The following is a 15,307-nucleotide window of genomic DNA, read 5'->3' as shown; positions in this document are numbered from 1 at the left end:
GCATTTGTTGCATTAATGTGGCATTTACAGGTAATCACGCCATAACAGCATGCGTTCTCAGAAATAATAAGTTCACAAAGGTACATGTATCACATTGGGACAACCGAAATAAAATGTTCAAACATACCTACGTTCTGTATTTTAATTTAAAAACCTACCTGTTACCAACTGTATGTCTAAAATTGTGAACCATATGTTTGTGACTATTACAGCGCCACTGTAACTGGGTGCTCTCTTTTGATGCTAGTCAATTGTCAGGATGAGCATTACTGCAAAGGGCGTTTGATTCTAAAGCATTATGACAGGGTGAAAAACACTAAATAAATTACTTTTTCTCTCTGAACAACATGTGGGCAGGGTGGGTTCTTCCTTGGTTCGAGTATGAGGTAGAATGAAACAGCATTTATACATAAGATAACTTTTATTGAAAGTTTTGTACAACAGTTTCCTTACTGGATTGTTCTGGCTGGGAGAGCGGCAGCTGTGTCGTCTGCGAAGTCTTCTGCTGCGTGGGCGGCGGCGTCTGATTACACCTGGTGGTGTATATCTCATGTCGCTGTTTTCCCCAGTTGACTGGAGACGCTCATCTTGAGTTGGCCCATTTAATTACTGAGAACGAATCGTGAATCGGATGGTGATACCTCAGATGTGGGGTCCCAGTGTTTCTCTTCTCTATGGGCCGCGTGTGTCAGTGTTGTGCGTCAGCCAGTGGAGCGGCGTGGCGGGGGAAGGCCAGTGTCCCGGACTTGAACAACAGACTCCAGCTTGCCAGTCTTCGGCTATCAGATCTTCTTCCCAGCTCACAGGTGACTGCTGATGTGAGGCCGTCTCCTTCCCATCCTCACGAGTCACCTGGGTGCGTAAAAATCAGTCTTCAAATATCTTCTAGCTTCTGTCTTCTGGTGGTGAGGCTGCTGCTTGCTATTCCATTATAGCGGCGGACTTGGTGCTTCTGTGTATGGTGTAGTCTCTTCCTGCATGACGGTCTTCAACACCGACTGAACTGTACTGGAACTGAAAACTACTGTCGGGCCCACTGCGTCTCGCGTATTTATTTACTTCAGCTCACTGGAGGTGAACGACTTCACGGTCATTTCCTCTTCTGTCACGTTGACAAGCTTCTCGAAGAATCTTCGTAACATCGGTCATTGGCTCTTGGAATGTAGGCGAGGGCCTTTGATCACATGTGACAATTGAGAAACATGTGAGCTGGTCATTGCCTCTTCTGTCACATTGAAAAGCTTCTCGAAGAATCTTCGTAACATCGGTCATTGGCCCTTGGAATGTAGGCAAGTGCCTTTGATCACATGTGACAATTGTGAAACACAAGAGCTGGTCGGGCGATGCCCTGTCGGGTGAATCGACAGCTTCCGCTTATGTGGGGAGGGCGATGGCTTCTACTGAACGTGCTGACTTGCAAGCGGTCATTGCCTCATCTGCTCTGCCCACTGTTTGCCAGTGTGTAACTCTTCTAAGTTTTTCATTTATTTTCTAATTTCTACTTCACTTCACATTGATTTCACTAATTTATTTACCTATCTTGAAGTACCACTCAACATTCCTCCACTCTTCGGAGAAATGCGCCCTCGAATTTACCACTCGATATTCCTCCACTCTTCACATGGCAAAAGCACTAACACAAGTAATGAAAACTCTCGATTTGGACAATTACACACGCTTTACATTAAGTATGTTGAAAATACTTTATCACTTTACTAAAGCACTGTACGCTCATGAATCACATAGTTCACACATAAATTTTTATAATAAGTGTAAAAAATCTTGATGACAATGAATAAACAAAAATAGATTTTTCACTTAGAAAATTACATAGCGACACCTATTTAATCTACCCTATGTTAATGCAAGAATATCTGTTCTACAGTATTGTTTCTTTTAACATGAGACTGTTTAATAAAGACTGAAGTACAATAAACAAAATTAATACACTAATGCTCACAAATAACCACTGAAGTACACCAGTTAAGAGTGTGGTATCCAATTAACAGGGATTTGATGAAGTGGTATATTATTATTTGGCTTATTTTTTCATCTTAAATAAAACAAAACTGTACAAAGCAGAGACACCAACACAAAGGTTCCAGACATACCCGTTCCTAGCATTATAATTTTAGTTTTGTGTTCACTTTTTAACTTTAAGACATGTTGCATCATAACATTGGCATCAATTTTGCCTTGCTGTGAGTTTATGAACATCTCTAATGACTTCAGAAGGGAATTGTCAAGGGAGTCATTGAGGTAAGTTAGGTTTTAAAAAATTAGAGGAAAGAAAAGAAGGAATACATTATTAACTACAAGATCTACATGTTTCTATGTTCGACTTTTTTTTTCTTAAAAAATAAACCATTATCATTTAGTAATTATTTACATTTGTATACTATCCACAGTCTACTATGATTCAACTAGGACATTTGCACCCTTGGTCAAAGACTGTATGGTGCCATGCCTGTATGTTGTGCTGGCGTGGCCACTCTTTTTCCTTTTTGGGCACTTCCTCCACCCTTCGGAAAAGCAGACACTATTGTTGAAGGAATTACATCTGGAGCGCCCTTAAAAGGTTTTAAACGACTTGCATAGACAATAGTAGTTCGGGTGGGCAGTTGCAGTTTAACGTTGACTGGTGACGTGATCTCAATAATTTGATAAGGGCCTCTGTAGTTTATCACTAATTTCTTCATTTTTCCTTTCGCAATGTATGGGGTTGACAGCATCACCCACTGACTGATTTTGTGATTTGGATATTTAGCTTGGGCATTACCTAATCTTTCCTGTCGTTCCAAAGCCTTTGTATTAGATTTTTGAACCTTTTTTCATACACCCTTCATCATTCGACAAAAATCTTTTACTGTTTCTCCGACTTTTCTGTTTTTCTGCCTAATTACATCAAAAGGGGATGGCATTTTTCTCCCATAGACCACTTCATAAGGTGACATGCCAGTTACTTCATGTGTTTTGGCGTTGTATACCGACACGATTATTGGTAAATACGTATCCCAATTAGAATGTTGTTCGTTAATATAATAACTAAGCATCTTGCCAATTGTCCGATTAACTCTTTCTGTGCGTCTGTTGCACTGAGGTTGTAACGGAGTTGTGCGTAATTGACGTATTTTTAGTAAGTGGCATAGCTGTTTCATTAATTCAGACATAAAATTAGATCCCTGATCTGTGATAATAGCTTCAGGTACACCAAATTTAAGTATCCAGTTGTTAACTAAAGCCTGGGCAGCTGTATTTGCTTGCTGATCTGGGAGACTCACCATAGCTACATAGCGTGAAAAGTGATCTATAATCGTAAGAACATACTTATTACCAGCAGGTGTTTTATGAAATGGTCTGTAAATATCTACTCCGCAGATTTGAAATGAGCATGAAACCTCAGGGAGTCTCTGTAAGGGTATTTTTAAACGAGAAAGTTCATCTCATTGTGCACACACAATGCAATTACGAACGTACTACGCAACATCCTGCTTTCTGGTTTGCCACCAAAATCACTCTGCTACGCGTCTTTCGGTTGTCCGCTGTCCACCATGTCCTGCAAGGATATGATCGTGGGCCTCTGCCATTATCTCTTGTCTAAGGTCCAAGTTTTGTTTTACAGCATAATACACCATCTTCAAAGCAAAATTGTTTTTGAGTTGTATATTTTTTGCATTTTGTATCCTCATCTTGTGCCTTTCTCCAGTCCTCAGTATCTCAGCCTGTTGCTTGCAAAAGTGCTATTTTCTGACTTAGGCAATCTGCATTCGTGTGTTTTTTGCCTGGTTTATGGATAACTTCGAAATCCATTTAAGGAAGACATAGGGCCCAATGGGTGAGACGGCTAGATGGATCCTTTAACCCAAGCATCCATTTTAAAGCTGCGTGATCCGTAATAACCTTGAATTTCCTACCATACAAGTAGCATTTAAAGTATTTGATGCCATAAATAACACTTAACAATTCTTTCTCCATTGTGGAATAATTTCTTTCTGCCGTTGTTAGTTGTCTCGAAGCATAGGCTATGGGGTGTTCCGCGGCAGTAATATTCTGACTCAAAACAACTCCTACTGAATGACCACTTATGTCACAGGATAAAATAAATTCTTTATTATAATCTGGGTAGCCTAATACTGGACTGTGTGTTAACTCATCTTTAAGGGTTTGAAATGCTGATTCACAATCTTCAGACCAATGAAATTTTGCACCCTTTTTCAATAGCGGGTTTAAGGGTTGGGCAATTTCAGCAAAATTTTGAACATATTTTCGGTAATACGATGCGAGACCAATGAATCTTTGTACTTCCTTAATGCGTTGTGGTGTTGGGAAGTCCTTAACTGCCGAAATTAATCGAGGATCTGTTTTAATTCCTCTTTCACTAATGACATGCCCTAGGTATGTAACCTCTGTCAATGCAAAACTATATTTTTCCATGTTTACTGTTAATTTAGCTTTTCTAAGTCTCTGAAAAACGTTACGCAGACGCACAGCATGTTCAGTAATGTCTTTGGAGAATACAATAATATCGTCTAGATATACACAACATTGCTGAGTTCTGAGTCCTCGCAATACTGCATTGAGTAGTCTTTGAAAAGTTGCTGGGGCGTTTTTCAAACCGAAAGGCATTCTTTTATATTGCCAGTGGCCTCCAGGGGTAGAAAATGCTGTTTTATGCCTATCTCCAGGTGCAACTTCCAATTGATGATATTCGCTACGTAAATCGATTGTTGAAAAGTATTTACTGTTACCCAAACTGTCAATGATATCTGTAATGTTTGGAAGAGGATAAACATCTGAGATAGTTTGTTTGTTAAGGTGTCTGTAGTCACAACAAAATCTATATCGTTTCGTACCATCGGGAGACTTCTTTGGAATAACTACAATATTTGAATTATAAGGCGAATCAGAATATTCTATAATTCCATCTTTAGGTGCTGTTCTAAAAATTCATCCAGTACTGGCTGTAAGTGATGCGGAACTCTATAAGGCTTCCTATAAACTGGGGGGCTATTTCCTGTTGGGATCCTATGCTGAGTGATATCTGTTTCTAGCAGTAGACCTTCTGCATTAAATAAATCTTGGAACTCAACTAAAACTGCTTCTATCGTGTCTCTATCATTTCCTTTCAAATGCTCAATCTTCTGGCATAATGCGGTTTTATAGGCGTCTGGTTTCTGACAATCAGTAATATCTGACCAAATGAAATCTTCTTCTTCAAAAGTACTGACTGTAGCTACTAATATTCCCTTATGCAACTCTTTGTCCTCCACTCCGAAATTGTCAATATGTACTGGTACTTTTCTTTCTCCCTCAACGTCTTGAACCCATACAACACTTCTACGTACAAAACAATGTGATACATCTAATTTCTCATTTTCCTCTAATGGCTCTATTAGACACACTGTATCTGTAGGTACCTCGGGGTCAACGGTCATCCAGAAAAGTTTTCCTGAGCCAAATGGTATCTTATCCCGCGAATCAATCTTCAAGGACGTTGCACGCAATGTAGTTGATTTCGCTTTCCGGTTGGGGAAATCTTGCGGCAGCGGGCCCTTTGCAGCGGTGTCACCTAGCTAAAACACTATTTCGCTAAGTTCTACAGTTTGCTGTCTGAGGTTGATTTTAGCGTGATGTTTATTCAGGAAATCCAGCCCTAGGATCGCGTCGTACCCGTCAGTTACCTTTGTTACCACTTCTACATCTTCTTGAAATTGTACACCGTGAATATAGAAAATCAATTATGTACATCCTAATGACTTCACTGTATCTCCTCCTACCCCACTCAATCTGTATCTTGGAGGGTCATATTTCTTTTCTCCAATGCATTCATTACTCACTATTGATACGTCTGCACCTGTATCCACCAGTATCCTTGCCTCTTTATCCTGTATGGTAGCAGATAACCAGCATTCCGCCTTCACATTCGCCTTAATGGCATGAAATTTTATTGGGAACGCCTGGCGGCAGCTCCAACATTCCCGTTTGAGTTTAACTGATTTCTATTTCCAAAAACTTTCGTAGACCTGCATTCCTTGAATGTGTGACCTATTCTTTGACAATTAGTGCATTGGGGTTTCTGCAGTTTTTTGCTATATGTCCCTGTCGATCACACCTAAAACATCGTACTCCTTCTGAAAATACATTTCGCTTCTACTTGTATCTGGTGGCAATGTCTATTTCTTCGATAGCCGTCGCCACAGATACAGCTTCCGCTAAATTTTTAGGAAACTCTGCCCTGACACGACGGGACGTTTCAGGAGGTAACCCACATAAAAATGTATCCAGAGCTCTATCTTCTGCCTCTTGTAAAATAACTTTATTTGCTTCATCACTAGTTGTCAACTGATAGGTGTTAATATTAACTTTTCTAATCCTATTTACAAAGCTTTCTAATGACTCATTTTGCCTCTGAGTGATAGTCTTTAATTTTTCTCTATAAAATCTACAGCTGTTCTGTTCTTGAAAACGTTTAAGTAATCCTTTCTTCAATTCCTCAAATGTTGGAGCATTCGATAATTCTTTATATAATACGTGTGCTTTAGCCTCTCCTATCAATCTTAACTTTGTCATTTGTAAGAGCTGTTCATCTGACCATGATCCTAACTTTGCAGCTGCTACTAAATCATCAAAAAAGACTGTTATGTCCTCGCCAGGTTTACCTCAAAAAGGAGTTACCAAGGCTGCTGCTGAGGAATCTAGGGTGAGAGGGATTGAACCGGTTTGCCTAACCCCACACAACTGTTTAAATAATGCATTATTATCATTTTTAAGCTGTGCTATTTGATTAACTCTCAATAGCTTCCTCAGTAGAAACCGCTTGTAGTGCTGACTCTGACTTCGTACGATTTCATGTCATCATTTAACAAACTATTAGTTACACAATCTTACTGCACTGAATTAAAAAGATGTTTAAATATTTTCGGCAAACTCTTAAAATTTTGAGAGAAAATGCACATCTAAATAAATAAAGAAAATATTACAATTGCTATGCAAGCCTCTATCCTTTCACACATTAAACAATACTAACTGTGGACCTTCAGTGACTGTCATTCACACCTCATATTGAGCCAAGGGTTTTTTCTCTGACACCAAATGTAACTGGGTGCTCTCTTTTGAGGCTAGTCAATTGTCAGGATGAGCATTACTGCAAAGGGCATTTGATTCTAAACCATTATGACAGGGTGAAAAACACTAAATAAATTACTTTTTCTCTGAACAACATATGGGCAGGGTGGGTTCTTCCTTGGCTTGGGTATGAGGTAGAATGAAACAGCATTCTTACATAAGATAACTTTTATTGAAAGTTTTGTACTAGAGTTTCCTTACTGGATTGTTCTGGCTGGGAGAGCAGCAGCTGTGTCGTCTGTGAAGCCTTCTGCTGCTTGGGCGGTGGCATCTGATTACGCCTGGCGGTGTATATCTCGTGTTGCTGTTTCGCACGGTTGACTGGAGACGCGCATCTTGAGATGGCCCGTTTAATTATTGAGAACGAAGCCGTGAATCAGATGGTGATACCTCGGATGTGGCATCCCAGTGTTTCTCTTCTCTATGGGCCGCGTTTGTCAGTGTTGTGCGTCGGCCAGTGGAGCAGCATGGCGGGGGAAGGCCAGTGTCCCGGACTCGAACAACGAACTTCAGCTTGCCAGTCATTGGCTGTCAGATCTTCTTCCCAGCTCACAGGTGACTGCTGATGCGAGGCCGTCTCTTTCCCATCCTCACAAGTTGCCCGGGTGCGTAAAAATCAGTCTTCAAATACCTTCTAGCTTCTGTCTTCTGGCAGTGAGGCTGCTGCTTGCTATTCCATTACAGCAGCGGACTTGGTGCTTCTGTGTACGATGTAGTCTCCTCCTGCATGACGGTCTTCAGCACCGACTGAATTGTACTGGAACTGAAAACTACTGTCGGGCCCACTGCGTCTCGCGTATTTATTTACTTCAGTTCACTGGAAGTGAACGACTTCACGGTCATTTCCTCTTCTGTCACGTTGAAAAGCTTCTCGAAGAATCTTCTTAACGTCGGTCATTGGCTCTTGGAATGTAGGTGAGTGCCTTTGATCACATGTGACAATTGAGAAACACGTGAGCTGGTTGGACAATGCCCTGATGGTTGAATCGACAGCTTCTGCTTATGTGGGGAGGGCGATGGCTTCTCCTGAACGTGTTGACTTGAAAGTGGTCATTGTCTCTTCTGCTCTGCCCACTGTTTGCCAGTGTGTAACTTTTCTAAGTTTTCCATTTATTTTCTAATTTCTACTTCACTTCACATTGATTTTACTAATTTATTTACCTATCTTGAAGTACCACTCAACATTCCACCACTCTTCGGAGAAATTCGCCCTCGAATTTACCACTCAACACCATCAATCACAAAGCAAAAAAGGGGTCCAACTAAAACATTCATATTTCTTTACATACTACGCGAATATGTAATAAAAAAATGGGGGTTCCTATTTAAAAAACGCAGTTGATATCCATTTGACCTATGGCAGTGCCATCTAGCGGGCCAACTATAGCGCCATCTGGTTTCCTCCTTCAATCTAGACAAGTTTCGTTCTTTGTAGTTTTTTCGTTTGACGCTTATTTCGTGAGATACTTGGCCCGGTCGTGATCAGTGGACCACCCTGTATATATAAAAATATATGCCTTTTATTTCTGTATGTGGCTTGCCCCAAATCAAAATGTACCTGTTTTGTACATCAAAATGTGTATATGTTTTACAAAATTGAGAGGAAGTAAAGAGCAAAAATAATTACAATAATGATGATGATAATAATAATAATAATAATTGTTATTATCACATTATAATCATGACCAGTTTGGAAGGGGATCTACAGCTATGCTCTGGCTGAAGTATCAGGATACACATAGCAAGCGATTAAGTCACCAGATCCAGTGTATTACATATCCAAAAACCTTTGAAGTTAATGCTATATTCAGCCTTGAATTATGGACAACAAAGAAGCAATTTCTGTAGTATGGTATATAATGTCTTGTGTTCCATGCTGAACCCTGCAGCACACACAAACTGTACTTTCTACTGCCTGTCTGTGACTTCATCCTTCCCTCTGATTTTGAAACTCAAATATTTTGTTCTTCTTACTACTACTGGTGAAAAATTTTCAGATTAATTATATGATGGTACAGTTGTGTTACTAGTTTCACTAACTCTGTACATTATCCAGAAGCTCTTTAATGTAGAACTGGCTAAAATTATGGTCAAAGTCTGTAACTGTTATTTCACAGTTCAATAACTTGAATATTTCATCACCCATCTGAATGTAAAAGTCAGAAGCACTTTTTTCATGTTTTGCATTACCAGATTCTGTGACCTGTTATGTATACCACAAATAAACTTAATATGTGGCCCTTTCTTGAAATATAACACACCACAATGTGAATATTTGTTTTATGTTCATAGCACGTAATTTTACATACATAAGCAATGTCAACAATATGTAATTACATTGTTATTGGTGTACACAGTGAAGTTTTTCACACCATTGTGCAGCTATTTAATTCATGTAGTTCTGTAATAATTCACTCCATAGTTCAGTAGTATTTATATGCAATTTAATTCTACATTTATTGCTATGACAGAATTGTTGCATACATTATAATTAATTTTAATTTCAAGATATAGTTTCAGTTAAGTATGAGGCACTTTTTAAGTTGCCTTTTAAAAGTATCTTCAGTGAAACTCTAATAATCATTTGCAAGTGGTCCCTTTGAAATCAGAGGTTTTTGTTGTTAAAGTTAATCTTCTGTTGACCATATGAAAATCTGTTTTATGCCTCATATCATGATTGTGAAATTGCATGTTCCTGTTTCTGGTCTTGGTGCCTACTTTCACTAGCATAATAGCTTGTACCATATACACGGCATAAACTGTGAGATGTTAATAGTGGTAAATTGTCTTTTACAAGATATTCATGGTCCCACTTTCACTATGAAAAGCTATCTGGTTTCCAGTCAAGTGACATTGTTAAAAACCGTGACATTTTGAAAAATGTCAGACTTGTCATCTTCTGGTGGAGTGATGTTAGTTTGGCAGTTCCTTTCGTGTAGGACTATTCCATAAGAGAAGGAAGTATATATTAATCCAAAATACAAAGTCCTTAGGGTTTCAGAATTAAGATTTGGTGATAATCTTGTTAACATATATATAGGTTAGGCTTTTTTCCCTCAGGTATGAGCAAAATGATTCCATGAAAGCCTGCCATCTATGAATTAACTCAAAAACTTACAATCCAAACAGTTCTTTGACAAAATTTCATCATTGATAGTATTTTGCCTATGTGGACAATTTGGTTTAAAGTGAATAATATTTGTATGTTAACTTTTGATTATCTCTCTTAAAAAGAGCTCCTGCCTTTTAAATGACATTTTCAACCACTTTGCTAAGGTAAATTCACTGTCTACCCAGCCAACTCCATATGTGTCATTGGCATTCACAGATACTTATAATCTAGAGCACCTGGAAAATAATTTATGTTATGTGTGAGCAGGAATCAGTGGCTCTAAAATAGGGGCTACTGGGCACCATAGTTTATATTTCTTGTTCTTGATTTTCTCCTTTCTAATAGTTTTCCATTCTCATAAATCATTCCCATACACTGTATGCTGCCTTTTATCTGTGTTTCCTTTAGTAATTGCATCAGTTTACCAGAGACACTATTCATCACAATTTTTTTTTATAAGAGTGCATTATAACATACTCTGTCAAAAGCTTTAGAGAAGTCCAAGAATACATGTGCTGTTTGGGACTTTTCAAGTAGGTAATCAGCAAACTGCACTGCTGCTGATATGGTACTCAGATGAATTCTGGGGCTACGGTGGAAATCGCCTAAAATGTCTACCGTGTTGTAATGTTTGAAGATGCTTTTTAACGTTAGTTTCTCAATAAGTTTGCTGAATGCTGAGGTTAAGGCAATAGTTCAGTAGTTTTGAACATGCTTTTCTTCCCCCTTTTCCTGCAATTTTCTCTAATGATCTTATTGTCAGTGGGATCTTAAACCATAATCTTCCTTTTTGTGTGCAAGGGTTTGACAACAGCCAGTTTTAATTTGTCTGTGAATGTACCTTCTTCAAGAACATTGTTTATTACATGAACTAATGGTTTCAGCAATGTTTACATGAGTGTGCTGACATTTTTGTTTCTGAAGATATCAATGAGCCAGAGAATGTTATCAGTGTCTGCTGCAGTTCTGTTTGCTATACATTCTGTTTCGTGTGGAAATCACTTTCAACTATATCAATAAAGTACTCGTGAAAAATATTGCAAACTAGGAAGGGATAAGATATTACATCATTATTCACGGTTAACTCTGCATTATTAATTTTACTTCCTGTTCAGTTATTTCTGATCTGTTGGCTTATACTTTCTTATTTTAATCATCTGCCTTCTTTGCATAGTTGATACTAGCACTGCTTATAGAGTTCTTTATTTAACTTGGAGGTAGTCAGTCTGTGCAAGATACAAATGTTTTCCTTTTTTCAGCCCTTTTGTTTTAACATCTAAAGGCATAGGTTTTCTTTTTAAGGATGGATTTGTTTGGCCAGAACTTCTAAGAACATGTTCCACTTGTTGTTGATCCCAAGTTACTGTAGTAATTCAGATGAGTACAAGGCCAAATAAATCTTTAGCCCCATGATGTGGGATAAAATCTTAAAATGTTCATGTTCAGATCTCAGAGTTTGACAATATTTAAACTTGTGCAAACCTAACATTAATTTACTCAAAATTCGATCAAGGGAATTCAGGATAGTATCAACATCTACAGAGAGGGATCAATATATACTTACCAGCAAGAAAGAAACAGACTGAAATACGAATTTGAGCATTACTGTTTCAAACTCTTGGTCAACACAGCACTTATTCTCCCACAACACTTTTTCTCAGATAATTACAAGCTTACTATTTCCTAAAGTAAATGGTATGCCACATATAATGTGTGCTCTAATGTCAAATGTTGCTAGGTTATAGTCTTGTAATTTGAAATATGAATGTTATCTACAGATTTCTGTGGTACCATTCCTGTAATAAATTATTCACAAGCATCTGTTTTGTTACTGAGGTCCTCTAGATCATAATTCAAAAATGTTAGCTTATTATTGTATGAATTTGTGTCAATCTAGGGCATTATAAATGACATGCACTGGCATTATCTAGTGTAGAGCTGGAGGTGATTTCATTTGTCCCAAAAAAGGTCACTCATGTTCAGCAGATGCATTGCTTCCCTTGTATGGCATTTCGTGATTAATTTTCCTAGGTACTTGTAATGTTTTTCCTTGAGAGAAATGACCTTTATAGCATTAGAGTGCACCCCAACATATTGCTTACTATTTTAAGAATTCTTGTTATTCCGAAGTCCTTCCCTAAGCTATTGAGATGGAGACCATAAGTTGTGTGAAACCTACTTCTCATACTGTGTATGTTCACAAATGTCACATTTTAAAATTTGCTGCATTTATTTTGTATCTCTTTATTAGCACTTTTTACTTTTTTATTTGTACACACCCATTCTGGCAATTCATGACACTGTGCAGGAGAAAAGATGATAATACTGCTGCTTCTCAGCTTGTGCAGTTACTTATACTATATTAAAAATGACGTTATTCTTTTTTACCTAATTACATATCACTTCTTATAAAGTAAATTGAATAACTGTCTTGGAGGTTCATTATCTCACTGCAGGAACTGAGTTAACCACATTACGCAGATAACACATTTTGTATCAAAGTACTGGTACACAAATCCTAAAGCCATTTGCATATGTCCTATCGACAGCTGTAACAGGACAAAACATCTTATGGGTCAGTTCGAAAGGTAGAGGAACACAGCACAGGGTTGTGGAAACTTATCACTAAGTAATTTGCTGTATTAACAATAGTGATGGTGTAAGTACTATGTCACATTGGTATTTTTTTTATTTGATTTCATTTTATTTTTCTTGTCATTTGGTGTACGCACCATGAAGGCAGAACCTTATTATGTAGGTAGTGCATCTGTTGATTTTTAAAAAAGAGTTGTATAAGGACAAACAGAGCATACAACTGCTGATAATGTGTCATGGGAGCTTCTGATGCCTATCCTATGGAGCTGATGGGGGCAGTTATCATGAGGGAAATGCATATTTATGACATTTTAATGCTGTGAACAATGTAGTAATTTATTGCTGTAGATGAATAAGAAACTCTGAATTTACTCTGCCTGACAAAAAAGTGAAGCATCGAGAAGTGTATAACTGTGATTCATGTTTAGTGTTGTTACCTGGCCTGGTAGGGTATATAATGAACATGAATGATGTCAGATGTTGATTGATCACTGTGAAGGACACAGAGATGCTGTGTACTCAAGTGAGACAGCATTATCAGCATCTGACAGGTGGAAAGTGATTTCATTGGGGGTCTTCATTTGATCAGCTGGTCGAATCATGCAATAGGCAGATTTTTTTAGGAATTTGGATGTGACAGTGGCCCGATGTTGGAGAGCATGGGAATGTGGAGGCAAGGTTCTAGTTGACCACATCTGATGACCACAAGGGAGGATCACCATATTGTGCACCAATCACATTGTAACCCCTTTTCATCTGCATCTGCCCCCTTTTCATCTGCACCTGCCCCCTTTTCATCTGCACCTGCCCCCTTTTCATCTGCACCTGCCATCTGAGAACACATAATGGACTCCCGCAACATTTTGTGTCATCAGACAACATTAATCGGAGACTAGGGCAGCTGGACTAGGGAATTACCATCCTATGCATTGGGCGCTGTTCACACCACAACACAATGGCTGCATTTGGAGTGGGGCCATGAGTTGGAAGCAGACTGCTAATGAATGGTATTGCATTGTGTTCAGTGATAAGCCAAGGTTCTGCAGTACCCTGTATTACCATTGTCAGTGAGTATGATGGTGACTTGGGGAGAGGTCCCAGTCTTCCAATGACTGGGAGAGGCACAGCAATGTTACTCCTGGTGCCTTGGTGTGGGCAACCATTTGTTATTACTTCCAATCGTGGCTGTCAGTGATTAAAGGAACTCTAACAGACATCCTGCATCCTCGCATTTTAGCTCTCATGCAACTGTATCATAGTGCCATTTCAATGGGGCAGTGTTTGTCCACAAATGGTATGTATCTCTACACACTGTCTGCATTATGTTGAAGTACATCTGTGGCCAGCAAGATCCCCATATCTCTCCCCAATAGAACATATTCTGAGCTCAAACATAATGAGGTATCTCCAACCGAATGATCTCCTCCCTGCCAGTCAACATGGATTCTGAAAACAATGATCATAAGAAACCAAACTTCCACTGTCACATTCGACATACTGAAGGCCATGGATCAAGGCAGTCGACTAGATGCAGTCTTCCTGGATTTCCAAAAGGTTTTAACTCAGTACCACAATTGCACTTATTATCAGAAGTACAGCCATATGTGGTATCATGTGAAATTTGTGCCTGGATTGGTAACTTTTTTGGTAGGGAGGACATAGCATGTTATCTTGGATGGAGAGTCATCCATGGGAGAGTGTCACAAAGATGCTAAAAGATTTGCACTATCCAGTAAAAATGTACTTAGAAAGTTTCTGGAACAACTTTAAGTGATGAACCTAGAAATATATTACAAGGTCTATGTATCACTCCCATAGGGATCGCAAAAAAACAATCTTAGACTAATTAGAGCACACAAAGAGGTATTTGAGCAATCATTCTTCCTATGATCCATATGTGAATGGAATGGCAGAAGGCCCTAATAACTGGTACAATGGAACATATCCTCTGCCATGCACTTCACAATGGTATGCAGAGTATAGGTGTAGATGTAGACCAGGTCAGTCAATTCCATCCCAACACTAGTATCTGGGATATCAAGCACCAGCTACAACAGTTCTGGGCCAGCTTGCCTCGCTATAAGATACAACAGGTTTATGATACCCTTCCCAACTGAATCGGTGCATGGATCCAGGTCAGAGAGGGTGGAACATGATATTGATAAGTGAGCTCATACTGCCAAGTTCTTTGTAAATTATACTTTATTTTGCAATCACCGAAATAATGTCACATACCCTCACAACCCATGAAATTTCATTTTATTTCCTTCTCACCTTCTAGGTGCTCACTTTTTTTGGCAGGAGTGTATTTTGAAACATTTCTTTATTAGTTGAGCAGATGTAGATGTAGGAAATCAGTGATTAATATTGATATGATTACTTAATAACCAAGCTAAATTTGACCCTTCAGACAGACTTCTTAGTATCTATCATCTGCTAAGCTGCAAAAGACTGTAAAATTTAGAAAGCTTAATA

General features: G+C 38.7%; 1 protein-coding gene across 1 annotated transcript in view; it reads left to right on the top strand.

The window, feature by feature from the left end:
* LOC124556202 overlaps positions 1–15,307 on the top strand; it is a 352,070-nt gene that overhangs the window by 313,166 nt on the left and 23,597 nt on the right. The gene's annotated exons all lie outside the window — the stretch shown is intronic.

The sequence above is a fragment of the Schistocerca americana genome, chromosome X, assembly GCF_021461395.2.
Source record: "Schistocerca americana isolate TAMUIC-IGC-003095 chromosome X, iqSchAmer2.1, whole genome shotgun sequence".
Lineage (NCBI taxonomy): Eukaryota > Metazoa > Arthropoda > Insecta > Orthoptera > Acrididae > Schistocerca > Schistocerca americana.
Note: the sequence above shows the minus strand (reverse complement) of the source record. Positions and strands in the feature narration are given on the sequence as shown.